At 39.1% G+C, this 17,310-nt stretch overlaps 1 protein-coding gene across 13 annotated transcripts in view; it reads right to left on the reverse strand.

The window, feature by feature from the left end:
* Positions 1-2,673, reverse strand: part of LOC129748874 (arrestin domain-containing protein 3-like) — a 129,397-nt gene extending 126,724 nt beyond the window's left edge. For 4 of the 13 annotated variants that reach the window (XM_055743654.1, XM_055743650.1, XM_055743649.1 and 1 more), the window contains exon 1: positions 2,466-2,651. The gene's annotated coding sequence lies outside the window, so the exon portion shown is untranslated. Of the gene's footprint in view, positions 1-2,227 lie in introns of all 13 variants that reach the window. The other 9 variants (XM_055743647.1, XM_055743643.1, XM_055743644.1 and 6 more) reach the window with 5 other exon arrangements.
* Between the last annotated feature and the right edge of the window lie 14,637 nt (positions 2,674-17,310).

The raw sequence follows: 17,310 nt of genomic DNA on the forward strand, positions 1-17,310 counted from the left end.
AGATGAGATACTCATATTTAAGAAGATCTTAAGGGGGGAGTAGGGTCTAACACTTTCAAAAAATCGATTTTTTTTATTTTTTTTTCTTATTGTGAAACATTTCAAGAATGTTGTGTCAAATTTTCAAGTCAATCGAAGCAAAATTGTAGAAATTATAGGCCTTTATCTCATCTTATCTAATACTGCAAGAATACTGCAAGCAGAAACTTCGAACGCGTTTTTCTCGAAAGCACATTTTTAAAGTCAGTGGACATCGTCATGTGAAAACTACTTCACGGATTCTTTTCAAATTTGGAACATATTTTCTACATATAAAATACCAAACCCCAACGATTTTCTTTTTTTTCACTCTGATTTTTTGACTTCAGATGATTCTGTGCTGAGATACAGTGTCCAGCGCAAATCCTGTTTTCTAAAAGGCATCCTCGAAAGTGCTCCGTCACCGGCTCATTTTTCAATATTTTTCTACGAAAAAATTACTATATGTTCTTTTAACAATGCTTTGTATAATGCAAAAAATTTGAATACATTTGTTTGAACGATAACTCTAAAAAAAATCGTGAAAATTATGTTTTTTTTTTACCCGTTAGACCCTACTCCCCCCTTAAGCACAACACATCTGGTTGCAAAAAATCGACTCAAAATCGTGTTGGCCGAATAGCACTATTAAATTTGAAAACTTTTTTGTAAAATTATTCTAATATTTTATTAAAATCTTTTAAATTTATTTATTTTTTCTTTGTAGAACAAGAAAAACACAAAAAAGTTACGGCTGAAATTGTTTCTTTGAAGAATGTTTTGTATCAGCAGAAAATGTTCAATAGTTTGTTTGATGGAATAGCAAATCGAATTGTACCATTAAAAATTTCCTTCAAATACTAGTAATTTCTCATTACTTTTGTAGTTTCATTTCTTGAACTTTGATTTGAACTTTGAAATAATTTGACATACAAAAATCTCAGGGGTTACAGTTAGGGGTTGTAACTATTACAGTTCATGCTCCAAACAAATAAAAAACAAGCTCAAACTATTAGAATATTGGTTAAGTATAGCTGAGTCTACGTGATAGTAGGTAGGTACCCGAATCAAACCTCCCAAGTAACACTGATTGTTTTGTAAGACTCTTTAAGCCTCTTATGAAAATTAAACTTGGTCTAGTAGCCTGTTATAAAACTTAATTTGTTACTGCTTGTTACTGGCTGTAATCAAGGTTTCCGAAATCACAGAAAAATCTTTAAATTTACAGAATTTTTGACAAATTTTCATCACGGAATCTGTGTTAAAAAGCATAGAACTTTCAAACAAGATTTTAGAATTTTTGAATTTTGTTCGTATTTTCTAAATATTTTTTTATGTCAATATATTATGTTTCGGTTTTTTACTCTGAATTGGGAGACCATGTAAGATTGGTAATATTTATTGGTTTTACCTAAAAGAAATGTAAAATAGACCCAATTCCACATGATTTTTCAATGAAATAACATCACAGAAAACCATCTCAGATTTTTTTTAATAAAATCACAGGAAGACAGATTTTTTTTCGAAAAATCACTGAATTTATTTCGCAACCTTTCCTGTGATACCTCAGGATGAGTCGTTACATTTAATTTAAAGAAAGGCGAACTATCCCCAGAAAAAAAAATCTAAAATTTATTCATTCATTATGCTAAGCAAACTGAAGAAAAGCAAATTATTCATGATCATCGTCACGACGCGACACACGGGAGCGTTGCCCCCGTTCAATGACATTCTTAGAATTTAATCCCTTAAAATCCTTTTTACGGTTGGTTTTCACTTTGCAGTTAGGACTTTCGCAACAAAGGTTCAGTGGCTTGGAATTGATTTATCCTTGTATTGTCGAAAGTCAGTCAGTCGGTTTCCAGCTGGGTAGTAGCTCTCGTTCAATCATGATTAAGCCAACAATTAACCGTCTGTAAAGATGCACTAGTTCCAATCCACTGAACACACATTGACACAAACACACGTTTGATGAATGCCCTTGTCATGCACTTCATCCAGCTGACTTCTTTCCTGACGATGGAGAAACAGTGACCCACTGAATCTACCACAGGAACAACAGGAAAGGGTTGATGAATAGAGGAAAAGGCCACGTTATTAATGAACAATCCCGCCCTCCCGTCCCGCTGATCCCGTGTTTCCGTTTTATCCGGAACCCATCCATCCATTGCACGAGACTTGATGTGACAGTTTGGTATGCACTCGATACCTACACATGTAGCTCACTTGCTTCGTGAAAAGACAATGATGCTTCAACTAGCTAACTGGGTTCCATCAGCGCGCCAAAAGTGAACATCGTTTTTCACTTTTCGTTAAGAACTTCATTTGCCCACAATGAGCTGACACACAACCGTAATATGGTTTCCGATCCTTCGAGAGAATAATTCCCAAATAAAAAAAAATGCACTCGTTCACTGATTGATCACTTAACGGAACAAACATGTAACCTTTACTGTGTGGTGGAAGCAACCGTCACATCAAAATAGAGCACAAATATGCAAACCACTTGAAGGAGAGAAGAAAAAAAAAACACTTTCTTTCACAAAAAGTACCTTTGATGTTACACCAAAGAAGGAGCGATACCGAGGGACATCCGAACACGCCGAAGGATGTACACAAACTGATAGCGATGATGCTGGCCGAGATGCTATTAAGGTCCTGACTGCACAGCACATGGCATCGTTTCATGTTTTTCTTCGGAATAGAACTTTCAAGCAGAATATTGACGCGAGCAGTTTGTGTGTGGTGGTGGGAAAATTTTCTACTAGAAAATTTACAGTTGCTTCCTCTAGTTTTCCAGTAGACGAAACTCGAACCTTTATTCTGTTGATGGAGACGCAAGGTGTTGAGTTGTTTACATTATACCAATATGAAGAAGTTCTCAGCAATTTAAAAACTCCTCAACACATGACAATAACATTTGTTTCTTTCGTTTGACATTCGGTTAAACGTTTAAGTATTGTTGAAAAACAAAAAAATCGATTACGTTTTTGTAATTGTTACTGACTTCTGTGTGTAAAGTGAGAAGTACCAGTCTGTGAACATCTTTCCTCATTGCTCTCTGGAGCCACAAATTGTAACGAAAATTTCAACTTACTTATTTCTCTGCTTATAATTATTATTTAATAACCCTTATCTGTCTCCACATCACAGCCAAAAATTCACGGATTGTTCCTTATGCATAGCCAAATTTTGTGGAAATTATCAAAAAATGACCATCTTAAGAATAAGCTTCAATGAGATGTTGTGCACCCTACGCCATCGACCATCGGGTTTAAAATATAAGCGTGATTTTTTTTTCTTCAAATTTTAGGTAAGTTTAAGTCAATTAATCCTTTAATGCATAGTGATGTTTTCAAAACATCAAATAATTTAAAATTAAATTTTCTCGGAGACACGTGGATATTTTTACACTCGAAAATTTACAAAAAATACTTTAGATTGTCAATAAAATTGACCTGTGATATTTGTACAACTGTATTCATAAAAATGTGTGAGATTTAAGGACAAAAACTGCAAAAATCAAACTTATTTTAGGAAAATCGCTGCTGTTTCTAAAGTTTTGGGAATTCTAAAAATATATCAATCTCGATTAATCACAAACATCTTTCTGCATTAAACTAACAACATTAATGTTTGGTTAGACATTTTTTGGTTCGATTAATTGGTTAGAATTTGCAAAATCGTTTTCAAATAAATAAACCTACCTACCTACCTAAGGGTCCAGCGCCGATTGACCGGCGCATAGGGCTGAAATAAAAGATCTCCACTGCTGGCGATCCGGAGCCAGCGTCTTCACTTGCTGCCAGCCGAGGTTCTCGTCAACTGTGCGGATTTCAGCGGCTAGACATCGCTGCCACGAACTTTTGGGCCTGCCTCTTCTTCGATGCCCATCTGGATTCCAGTCAAGCGCCTCTCTGCAAATCTCGTTTTCATCTCTTCGCAGCGTGTGCCCAATCCATCTCCACTTACGTTACCAAATCTCGATTTCTAGCGCCTTTTGATGACACCGGCGATGAAGTTCAACGTTTGAGATCCAGTTGCCAAGCCACCAAGCGCGGATGATGTTCCGCAGGCAGCGCTTCACAAAAACTTGCAGTTTTCGCGTCGTCACCGCATATGTGCACCAAGTTTCACACCCGTACAGCAATACGGATTTGACGTTTGAGTTGAAGATTCGGATCTTAGTTCGTAGAGAGATCTGGCGTGACCGCCAGATGTTTCGGAGACTCGCAAACGCAAATCGGGCTTTTCTGATCCAGGTTTCGATGTCCTTCTTGGTACCACCATCAGGCGTAATCTGGCTACCAATATACTGGAAGCACTCCACTGTCTCAACCTGTTGTCCAGCTACCACGAAATTGGAACGATTTTCTGTATTGGTTTCCATCGACTTGGTCTTTCCGACATTGATTTTAAGACCTGCTGCCTTGGAGCTTTCGGTGAGGTCGTCGAGTTTGCTCTGCATGTCGTGTTGTGTTTGGGCGAGCAAAACAATATCGTCTGCCAGGTCAAGGTCGTTCAGTTGCTCCATGGTTGAAGGATTCCATGGCAATCCTCGGTTTGGTCTACAGTCAATCGATCCAGTCAAGATCTCATCCATTACGATGAGAAAAAGCAGCCTTGTCTCACTCCAGCAGTTACCGGGATTGGTTCGGACAAGACACCGTCGTGCAAGACCTTGCACGAAAATGCCTCGTACTGTGCTTCGATGAGATGGACTAGTTTCTCTGGGACCCCTCGTCGTCTAAGAGCAGCCCAGATGTTTTCGTGGTTCAGTCGGTCGAATGCATTTTCGAAATCAACGAACACCAGCCAGAAGAGAGTCCTGGAATTCATTGATTTGTTCCAGTAGTATTCGTAGCGTTGTGATGTGGTCCACACATGATCGTCCGGATCGGAATCCAGCTTGTTGCCGTCGGAGTGTAGCGTCGATTTTCTCCTGGATTCTGTTCAGGATCACTTTGCAGAGTACTTTAAAGGTTTTTTTTTTTTTTTTTTTTTTTCCTTGTAGGGGAGAGCCCACTGCGACCAGTAGCTGATCTATTGTGGTATTTACCCCGCGTTACTATATGCTTTCAGGTTCACCTGCACTATTGATTGGAGTGACAGTTGATTGCTGACTAAGCATTTTATCCCAATCGGGTATAATATCAAAGATGTATGATATAACCTTCTTAGGGCTGATATGCAACCATATGTCTTGTGCGCTTATTAACTTTGCCCCAAGTACTCGCTCTCTCCTATTTAGGAGGGCGCAGCAGTTGCATAGAAGATGCTCTGCAGTTTCTTTTTCGAACCCGCAGAACCGACAGTCATCGTTTTGAATTATGTTTATCCTTTTGAGATGCTGTTTTGTTGGACAATGTCCGGTCAAGAGACCTATGTAAGTACTTAACTCGTGCTTACTCAAATTCAACATGTTTTTGGAGAGTCGTGCGCTTGGATCAATGAATCTTTTTGCCTGAGTTGCTCCCTCCGCTGTTTTCCAGTTGGAAACAATAGTGGTGCTTTCCCAGTTCTTGAGCTCCATAGTCAAGGCACTTCTCGATACTCCGCAGAAAGGTTCAGGTCCAATCAACAGTCCCTGAGATCCTTCCCTAGCTAGTTGGTCTGCTTCTTCGTTCCCTAGGATACCGCAGTGGCCTGGTACCCAGAATAAAGATACTCTGTTCCTTATGGCCAGGTTTCTTAGTGCAACTATACACTCCCAAACTAGTTTGGAGTAACATGTGAACGTACTTAGTGCTCGAAGAGCAGCCTGGCTGTCAGAGAATATGCAGATACTTGTGTACCTGTATCCCCTTTTCAAACAGGCTAAAGTGCATTCTAGAATTGCTTGAATTTCAGCTTGGAATACTGTTGGCCAGTTTCCCATAGGAATTGAGATCCTGAGTCTAGGTCCGAAAACCCCTGCCCCAGTTCTATTATCCATTTTTGACCCATCAGTGAAGAATAGGATAGATCTGGGAGGAACCGCAGGTCCACCTGACTCCCACACGTCCCTATCATTGATAGTTACATTGTATGGTATGTCTAGGTTAAAAATGGGCTCCATCCAGTCATCATTTTTCACAATAAGTGAGTTTAATTTAAATTTCTTTAGGATTTTGAGATGTCCTGTAAGATCTCCTTCATAGAGCGTTTTGTGTTTGGAGAGTCTCAAGGCACTACGTTCCGCCTCTAACTCAATGAATTGATGTAGAGGCAGAATATTAAGTAGTGCATTTAGAGCCTCATTCGGTGTGCTTCGCTTAGCGCCAGTTATAGCTAGCGTTGCTAGTCTTTGAAGCTTCGCTAGTTTTTTCTGGGCTGTAATTTGCATAGTTTTGGTCCACCATACTAAGGAGGCATAAGAGATTTTGGGTCTTATTATAGCTGTAAATATCCAATGGATGATTTTCGGCCTTAGTCCCCATTTTTTCCCTACTCCTTTCAGGCAGACCCATAGAGCTGTTGTAGCCTTAGCGATTACATGCTCTATCTGTGGGTTCCATGATAGCTTTGAGTCTAGTACTATGCCCAAGTATTTCACTTGTGATTCGAGGTTTAACACTTCCCCATCTAATGTTAGAGGTTTTAGTGTAATTTTTCGTCTCCTAGTGAAGGCTATCACGGTAGTTTTGGAAGGGTTTATGTTCAGTCCCTCTTCCCTGCACCAGAATAGTGCGTAATTAAGTGCAGATTGCATTCTATTAGACAACACATTCTCATGTTTTCCCCGAACTATAATAACTACGTCGTCTGCAAAGCCAATAACTTCGAATCCCATGGATACAAGTTTGTTTAGGAGGTCGTCCACTATCAAGGACCACAACAACGGTGATAGAACCCCGCCTTGGGGACATCCCTTCGTTGGTGTGGCTTTGATTGTAAGCCCTCCCAAGCTTGCATAAATGGTTCTGTTTATTAGCATGGCACTGGTCCAGTTAACGATTGCCGGGTGGCACCCTCGTCTTTTCATAGCTGTTTCGATTGAAGTGTGAGATGCGTTGTCGAATGCCCCTTCAATGTCTAAAAAAGAAGCGAGTGCTATTTCTTTTGCCTCTAGAGTCTTTTCTAGTTTTTGTGTAAGGGTATGTAAGGGTATGTACTTTAAAGGTTGTACAGATCAAAGTTATGCCACGCCAGTTACCGCACTCTGTTAGGTCTCCATTCTTTGGGACCTTTACGAGGATACCCTGCATCCAGTCGGCCGGGAATGTTGCAGTATCCCAAATGTCAGCGAAAAGACGGTGCAACATTTGTGCTGACAAGGCAGGGTCGGCTTTGAGCATTTCAGCAGGAATGCAATCGATTCCAGGCGCTTTGTTGGATTTCATGTCCTTTATTGCCGCTTCTATTTCAGCCAGCGAGGGCGCTTCCGAGTTGACGCCATTAATGCGACTTACTGTGGGCGCCTCGAGCTGCGGGTTCTGTTGGCCATTGCTATTTGTAACTCGGAAAAGTTGATCAAAATGCTCAGTCCAACGCTTGAGCTGATCTGTTCGATCTGTCAGCAGCTGACCTGCTCGGTTTTTCAGCGGCATTCTTGCATTAGTTCTTGCACCACTAAGGCGGCGAGAAATATCATATAATAATCGGATATCTCCAATGGCGGCGGCTCTTTCTCCCTCTTCGGCTAGGGAGTTTGTCCAGGCTCTCTTGTCTCGTCTACAAGCTCGTTTAACTGCCTTTTCCAGCTCCGCATATCGTAAGCGGGCGGCTGCTTTGGCTGACCCGGTACATGCCTGCTCAATTCCGACTTTCGCCTTTCTCCGATCATCGATCATCCTCCAGGTTTCATCCGACATCCATTCACTTCGTCTTCCACAAACTTTACCGAGAGTATCATGGCTCGTCGTGATAAAGGCATTCTTGATTCCACACCACTGTTCTTCGACTGTTCCGTCTGTCGGCAGCTCCGAGGCTCGGGATTCTAGCTGTTCAACGTATGCCCTTTTCACCTCTGGATTCTCCGACCGGCGGACGTCGTATCGACTCCCGACTTTCTCCTCGCGCCGTTGGACACGCGCAACTCTCAGTCGTATCTCGCCAAGTACGAGGTGATGGTCAGATGCAATGTCTGCGCTTCGTTTGTAGCTCTCCGTTTTCGCTCATCTGTCCTAGACCATGGCGCCCCATGATGCGCTCAAAGTCCTGATTATCGGAGCCAATCTTTGCGTTGAAGTCGCCTAAGTGGATTTGAATGTCACCTTTCGGAATTCTCTCAACCACGCTGTTCAATTGACTGTAAAACTGCTCTTTCTCCTGCAAATCGGCAACGTCAGTTGGCGCATAACACTGGACCATTGTAAGGTTTCTAACCCGTGTTCTGAATCGGGCTACGATTATTCTTTCGTTTATCGGTTCCCATCTTATGAGGGCCGCATGGGCCTGCGGGCTTAACAGGAAACCAACTCCTCGTTCCCGAGTAGCATGTTCTCCTCGTATGCCAGAGTAAAGCAGTACTTGCCCGGACTGTGTCTTGTGTTCTCCAGTGTTAGGCCGACGGACTTCGCTCAGTCCCAGAATTTCAAGCTTGAGGCGGCTAGCTTCTCTAGCAAGTTGAGCCAGCTTTCCTGGCTGGGCAAGGGTCAAAACATTCCAAGTTCCAATTCTAGTCCGTGTTTTCATGCTAAAAGTCGTTGCCAAAGTTCCAATTCGGTTATTTCTTCTCTCAGTTTCTGTAACAATACAAGATATCAGGAGCAGTAGGTTGTTAGCCTAAAGTCCCTATCCCGCGATGGGGCTGCCATCTTGGACTTAGCTGGCGGGAGCCGCATTTCATAAGTTCAGCCACTTGCTGCAAGACAGACGCTGTTTGAGTCGCCCCTGACCTGGAGAACAGACGCTCGGTTGTTGTTGCACGCCACCCCTGACCTGGGGAACAGACGCGTGCGGCCACCTTCTCAGTCTGCATGCGACCAAAGCATCCACCGGGATTGGGTACCCGATCTACGCTTAGGTTACTCGCACCCCAGCCGGCACCTCGGGGAGAGATAGGAGTTGTGAATAAGAGGTGATATGACCACTATTGGGTCTCGTGTTGCACATTATCCACCGTTTACCAGCCAATCATTGACCATAAAAGTGGTCAAATTTTTTCACTATTTTTTTTTTCAAATTTGAATTGTTTTTTACTTTCTGCTTGAAAATTGTCATTGTTTTTTTTCTTTGAACAAGTGGAATTCAAGAGGGCTGAGAAGATTCATGTCCAGCAGTACCAGCAGTGAAAACTTGTTTAATCTGGATAAATGTTTGCAGGTTCTACTGAAACTTCATAAGAAAAAAAAGCTGTTCAATTTAGGGTAGTGAGTATTTAATCACAGTTTACTCTCTGGAGCCACTTTTACAGACAAAGTCTTTAACACTGAGGCTGTTCTCTAACTGACATCGAAATTTCTATTGCATAGATGCAGTGGTGGTTGAACTGGGCAGCTTTGAAGCTTAACAATTTTGATTTTGAATCTTCTTTCTAGTTTAAATAAAAAAGTAGAATTGACTGGAAAGGGAAACCCGTATTCCAATTTTGGCAGTAATATTAAAAATACTGAATTTTGGAAACTCCCCATGAGGATTTATTCCCAGACCCGAAATCTACAAACATTCGAAGCTGCCCTTATTGGTGGGGGGGGGGGGGGGGGGGGGTAGGGTCTAACACTTACAAAAAAGCGGTTTTTTTTAATTTTTTTTTATTTTCTTATTGTAGAACATTTCAAGAATGTTGTGTCAAATTTTCAAGTCAATTGAAGCAAAACTGTAAAAATTATAGGCCTTTATCTCCTCCTATCTAATACTGCAAGAAAGCAAGAGCAGAAACTTCAAACGCATTTTTCTCGAAAGCACATTTTTAAAGTCCGTGGACATCGTCATTTGAAAACTACTTATCCGATTCTTTTCAAATTTGGAACATATTTTCTACATATAAAATAATAGACCCCAACGTTTTTCTTTTTTGTTTTTTTACTTTGGGGAGATTTTACAGGTGAAAAATGGCGGATTTTTTCGTGAAAAATCGTAGTTTTTACTTCAAACAGCCACAAAAATTTCATTAAAAAAATTTCAAGTTAAATAAAAACGTTGGGGTCCAGAAAAACATCTATTAAAAATATTTTGCTCTGATTTTTTGACTTCAGATGATTCTGTGCTGAGATACAGTTTCCACCGCAAATCCTGTTTTCTAAAAGTGCTCCGTCACCGGCTCATTTTTCAATATTTTTCTACGAAAAAATTACAAAATGTTCTTTTAACAATGCTTTGTACAATGCAAAAAATTGGAATACATTTGTTTGAACGATAGCTCTAGAAAAAAAATCGAGAAAATGGTGTTTTTTTATACCCGTTAGACCCTACCTCCCCCTTAACAAACTTCACGAAAGAAATTTTTTCTTTTGTTAATTTCTCTCAGAAAACAGAGTCTATCGTTGGTTTTGGTTTAAACTTACCGTAATTGAGCTTAACTGTACAAAACCGTAAAATAAGCTTGAAAACTCTTCACAAAATATGACAGACAATATTTAATCATGTGAAAAAATGTTCTATTGGCGATATTTCAATTATGTCTTAATTACTTACCCTATAAGGGGTGAAACGATAAGTTAAGTCACCCGGGACCAACTAGAGGCTGATTATAACATCAAATTGATCAAATTTTCGAAGTTAATGGAACAAATTTGAGAAACTTGAGTATTAAAGGAAAGGAGAGCATAAACCGTCAATATCATGATGACGATCAAATTGATGATGAACTTGTCAGAATGCCACTTTTCACTAAATTCAACTCCTTGTTTGCTTCGGACGGCATGCTTTCAAGCATGCATTGAATATTCAAGAATGGATCAATATTCACAAAACTTCTATCAAATATTGATGAAACCCACTTACCCAATCAATTACGTAAGGGAATTAATTTCGGGCAATCAAATATTCAACATCCACACTAACGACTACTATCAGAATAAACTCATTAGTTTCATTTTAATCGTCATTTGAAAAATAGCCCATTCTAGCAAATGCTCTCTTTGAACTTTCGATGGATATTCCTCAAATACGTGCGATGGCACGCACTGAAGGCGCGCGTTCTGGGCTACATTCCCGTACTTCTCGATTACCGAACAGGGCAAATACACCGTTCAGCTTGTTTTTCCACATACTGTTGTTTGGTAACCTGTGGTATACCGTTAATGAAATTTTATCTGATGTATTCCTCAAACGCTCACCAGCGCATCTCGCTCAAATCTGTCGTTCGATTTATCTCCGATTCAATTAAAGATTCCCAGTCGCTATTGTGCAACCTGATAATCGCTGTAAATTGGAAAAGTCTGGTCGAATTAAAAAACGATCTAAGCGACACTTTGAGCGTGCTTGGTTTGTTGAATCAGCTTCCAAAAATATTTAAAAATTCGTTCTTGCTTAATGTTACTATGGATACATGTATCCTGTCATCAGCAATTTTATCAATTTTCAATTTCAGGAATATGTCAACGGAAGTGTACCTAACAGTATTCTCTACTTTTTTAACTTCCTGTATGAATTATCATGTTATGCATGTAATACACGTTGCTTTGGAATGTATTGATGGTGGCATCGGTGCCTTGAATTCTGAGCTAGATTTAAATTTAACAAACCTTTCGCGGTCAATGGTTAGACTTCGAGCCCATTCGTTTTACAAACTTTTTCGCGCGTCAGAATTATTGAATGATATATTCACGGTGCCCTTCATTTCTGGACTGACGCATATTTTTGTCCATTTATGCATGTTTTCGTACTATTTATTGATTGTGGTTACGTTCGAGAGATCATTTGACGATGCTGTCGGCTACTTCATGGGCGCGTTTTGGAGTTTGTTCATATTTTCCCAAATGTTCGCGGTGCTGAAGGTGTGTGATCGTATCTGCGAAGAGGTATGTGATCTGGGGAATTACCACTCATATGAAATTATATGATAGTTTTTTACAAATGGTTTAATAAGCAATTTTGAGTTGATTCATATGGATACACAAGTACCTAAATCTGAGGCAATAGCTTAAGTATGAATCTTAATATTGTAAAGTGAAAATGATGGGAGTATTATGAACGTCCGAAATAATAATGGTCACATGGAAATACCTATAATTTCCTTTCGGTGAGTATCAACCTTTCATCTTCAATCTGCCAAGAAATAACTTACAGTGGTGCATTGTAAACTCTCTTTTGAAAGTTCTCCCAAGAATGATTGTGAAAATACGTGACACCAAAAATAAATAATATTTTAAAAAGTTCGAAATTATCTGCTTTAAAGAGATAAACTGAGCATTGCAGCCTTTAGCAAAAAAAGTGGCTCCAGAGAGTAAAGAAACATAAATATTCACCTTCGATTCCGACACCTAGTGAACCAAATGATTAACATTTTTTTACAAAAAATTCTATTTTTAAGTTTATGCTCTGGAATTCAATTTAACTAATGCCAATGTCCCAATGTCTTCAATAAATAATTCCACAATGACTGATATCTTTTAAAACAAACAAGTTAAAAGATCAAAATAAAGTTTGGGACACATATGTTAAACCGATCAGGAGAGCATATCAAAATAATAACTCAAACATATCTCAACGAGATGTTTCTATCTACTCCAGATATTTAGAATTTTAAGTTCAAGCTGTATACATCTTATTTTGATTGGTATGCTTGAATGAGAATGAGTTTAATTTAAACGAATTTGTTTCATATTATTGTTAAATGTTTTAATAGCATAGCATAGCATAGCATACATCTTGAATAGGCTGGTACTACTACATAGGTACAGCTCATAATTGATAGCTTAATGCACACTGCGACAAATCAATGTATAATGGGGATATTCTGATATAACGAAATGAACTTTTCAGGTGCAGGGATGCCATGCGACCCAGGGTGTTGTATTTAGAAATGTGGGGGAAGGAAATTTTTTATGGGAAATCCTATTTGGCAAACAGGATGAATATTCAAAAAAATAAAACGAAATAAGTCTGTTTCACATAGAATGTGGTCGGATAAAATAGATCATTTCTCCGCAAAGAAATAACGTACAACAAAAGTAAAAATGTCTTTTTGTAGGGTTTTTATTGCACTTTAATACATGAATATCATTCGTCAGCTTTTCGGATGAATTTTCGAACTTTTTTTAGGATAACACCCATCATTTTCTGCACAATACTGCTGGTAACCTCATTCGCCAGACCGGCTGTAGTGGTAGCTTGCCAGGTCCGGGCAGAACTTTACCGGACCTTTGTGGGTCCGAATGAATGGCAAAACCCTCTTCTGGACACATTTTTCTTTGTAAACATTTCCATTCATTGTGTCCCCAGTGATGAAAATCTTAGTCTTCTTCCCACAACTACAGATCCCTTGCAAAATCATTAACTTACTAGCAAATTTATCTGCGAAAACAAACTTGAATCTACCCGCAACATTCCGTTTACGCTTCGCAAGGTAAAATTTGTTACCGGGTATTTGTCCAAAATCCATTTTGACGTAAGTTTCGTCGTCCATCAAAATGCATCCGTTGTACCTGGTCAACACTTTCTCGTACAACTTCCTTGCCCTGGTTTCGGAAACCAGGTTTTGTTTCAGCGTCCGGTTGGGGTGTTTGCTTGCATGATACTACTGCAAGCCTTCTCGCAAACAAATTCGTCGAGCTGTACTGTGGTTCGTCTTGAACTTTTTCGCAAAATCACGTTAGGAGATTCCAGGATTATTGTGAACTGATCGAATTACCTTTGCTCGCAGCTTCCGGTCATAAGTTCCACTTTTACGCCTGGTTTGTTTTGCTCGATCCACCGTAAGGGTCTCCCGGTAACGTTGCAGCACCGAATTTACAGTCGATTTTGGATATTTCAGAAATTTCGCGATCTTTACCCCTGACCACGTCGGTTTTTCTACGTGAGTGTGCAGAATTTTCTCTCGCCTTTCTCGTTCCATCGTCGATAACTTTTGACTGAATGCTTTAATCTTGATGAAATTTTTATCACTAAGTAAACAAACCATCCAGATCAAAACACTGTCAATAGATTCGCGATGTAACAACTAGGGACGCTGAAGTAAATGAAAAGATGCGACCAGATGCTATGTGAAACAGACTTCATGATTAAGAGATATTTTTCTAATTGAAACGGTCCACCAAATTCCATTGAAATGTGATAGGTGTCCACCTGTGCTGTCTTCCAATTCTTCCTGGTTCCGGTGATCTTGAAACTGGTTGCATTGAAATATTTTCAACATCACTAATCGGTTCCTCGTACTTTTATAAACGAGAAAAAAAACGGAAAAAACGCCACTGTGGGAAAAAACACGTCCGTTCTCGTACACGGCTTGCTGCCACCTCAGATTACTGTAAAATGTTATAATTATATATTATTTTGATATACATAACTTTTTCCAAGTAAAAAGGACATCGAAGTCAATGGTCCAAACCGGACTGCAATAAGTATCCCAAAATTCACTAAATTAAATTTTTATTTAGGAAACTAAAAATGGAGCGTTCTTCTAGCGAATACTGCAGGTTATTGACGTTTCACTAGAAACTATTCTTAAAGCATTCATATCTTGATGAGTTATTTTTATGTCTGATCTATACATGGCCGTAGGAACTGGGGGAGAGGGGGGGTTGTTTGGGAGTATTCTATTTTACACTAAAAATTTAAAATGTTGAATCATATTTTTAAGATTGAGTAAGTTTATTCAAGATTATCTATCTTGACACAGAACTCATGCCAAAACCTCGAAAACCTATCCCGGGTTCAGAATTCTGCAACAATTTTCAAAATCTTCGCACTGTTTAATAGGAATTCAGTTCAGTACATAATATTTTAAATGAGGTTCTTATTCCATTTTATCGAATGTTCTGAAAAATATAAAAGAGCATTAAAGAAGGTTCATAAAATAACAATAAAAGGTCAAACAATCGGACCAGATTGACCATGTGGTTGAGTTTTAGTTAAAAGCCGTGGGACCGACGTCTAGGGGTTCCGTTTCACTTATGGTCGGAAGTGATCCGTTGATGCCTATACCAACTGAACTGTGATACTCTCACTATTCTATATTTAATGTAGTTATACGTCAAGGTATGCCCTTTTATATAAAAGTGATAAAAATGAGCACTCAATCACGCCCACAGGCTATCTGAATGAGATATAATATTGTAATAAAAGTATCAAAAACTGATACAATTTGGTTTTGATCGTATTTTTTTATATACCTATAATTTAAGATATTTTAATATCCTATGAGAACTAAATTGTAACTCATTATGATACAAAATATTAAATATCAAGATATCTCATCTTGATATAATTTTGTCTTTCTCTCCCAATCGGGAAGAGATAACATGAGTAGAGTATTGCTACCTTTGGCAAAAAAGTGGCTCCAGAGAGTACATAGGTATAGAACACGCCTTCGATTGCAACACATAGTGAACCAAAACATTTCAAAGATAATATTGTTCTTTCATTTGTTAGCTGCATAATGTTTAGAATGACTGCCTTAAAAAAGTATTATTCCCAGATGGATTGAAATAGGAAGTACAAATAACTGTTTTTTTTTTTAATTCTTATGAATACTTCTAGAACCGAGATAAAATCTACGGTTTCTATCATACCAACATACCCAACCACTCAACGATTCAAACTTTGACGAGATAAATATTTTTCTTGTCCATATTGGATGGTTAAGCACAAAGTTTGATATTGTTCACCCTAACCAACATTCGTTCAATCGCTCAGTCTAAGGTCGGCTAGCAATGAAATTGAGCCAGCTCGTTGTCTTTCGACTCGTTCAATTCGTTATGCTGAAAGCTACGCTTCTAGGAATTTTCCCGCTTCGCTTCGACCGGAAACAGTTCCGTTTACGTACTATTTGCCTGTGTATTGTGTATAGTTACAGTATAAGTTTTTTCCTACCCATTGCCAGATTATCGATAGTTTTCGTTATACAACATGGTTACGGAGCAATTTATTCGCTGAAAGATCATCTTTCCGATTGGGCTGCACTGTTATTGCTGGTCAATACGATTCAACTACGATTTTATTTCATAAGACATCGTAGGACTATACTTTCGATATTCGATGGTTACGTGGCCATTATTAAAAGACTCCGACTATTATCCAACCCAAGTGATTGTTTTATTAGGTCATTAATTTATCCAGCTATTCTTAATATAATGAACGATTTCGGCTACTTTTTCGTTCTATGCATGAATCTCTACGTTTTCGACATGATTAGTCTGGATTCCGTTTATCTGACAGCGCTTTTGTATAACATCTTATCATCATTGAGCACGCATATGATCATAAATTTGGGCTATGCCTGTGTGTACCAGTATGACATGTGTTTGAAAGAACTGAACCAACAGATTGATAAATCGCGTAGTGAATTGACAGAAATAACAATCTGGCGCCTGGGAAAGTTGCTACAATGTTGGAATGAACTGTACAGTTTATCGAAACGAATCGATCGATTTTTGGGCCTTCCGTTCCTTTGTATCCTGGGACAGTTCTTCGTGACATCATGTTTGGCTGTATTCTTTGCAGTGGATGTGTTCATAAGTAATGGATTCGGTATCACGGGAGTGGTTATTTTCAATGGGCTTTCAAATTTGTGCCTGGAGACTATCCAAATTGGATTCGTTCTGTGGATTATAAGCAAGGCGTATCAATCGGTAAGTCGGGAGTATTGCTGGAACATTTCTTCACTGGAACTGTCAAAAATCTTCCTTTAAACTTGGTCAGTGGAACGGGCTTCTTAAGAGCGATTGAATTAAATGACCCGATGACCCAGATCAGAAATAAGTATTAAAATCGGTTCGATTTTCAACCGTTTATCTCGAGGATCGGTTCGAAATCAGATACTGTTTAGGTCCAAATTAGCGCTCTTATGATACACAATTTCAGACGACGTGAGCCCGGTCAAGAAAAACTGACTGATTTCGAACTAAAACCGAACCGAATCATGAAAACTTTTATTTTTGACTGTAATCGGCATAAGATCTGGGAAGAGGTTTCTAGAATTTCTATTCCTCGTTGAACTATTGTTTGACGGTCGCCATGGAAGGAAAAGAGCCAATGACATGAGCTGTCATCGAACAAATGTCGGAAACAATCGTGTACATTTTATTTGTTATTTCATCGTTACATTTCCATAATGCTCATCAATCATCAGTTTCATTCAGCAGAATTCGTTGTAGCCACCAACTCGTCACTCAACAAAAAAAAACGTTGATAGTGTGAAGATGGTGCTCAATCGACAAGTAGCTTCCGGATTCGTTCAAGTTTTTATGATAAAAGCCACTCTGATAG

This window comes from Uranotaenia lowii, chromosome 2 (assembly GCF_029784155.1).
Source record: "Uranotaenia lowii strain MFRU-FL chromosome 2, ASM2978415v1, whole genome shotgun sequence".
Taxonomy (NCBI): domain Eukaryota; kingdom Metazoa; phylum Arthropoda; class Insecta; order Diptera; family Culicidae; genus Uranotaenia; species Uranotaenia lowii.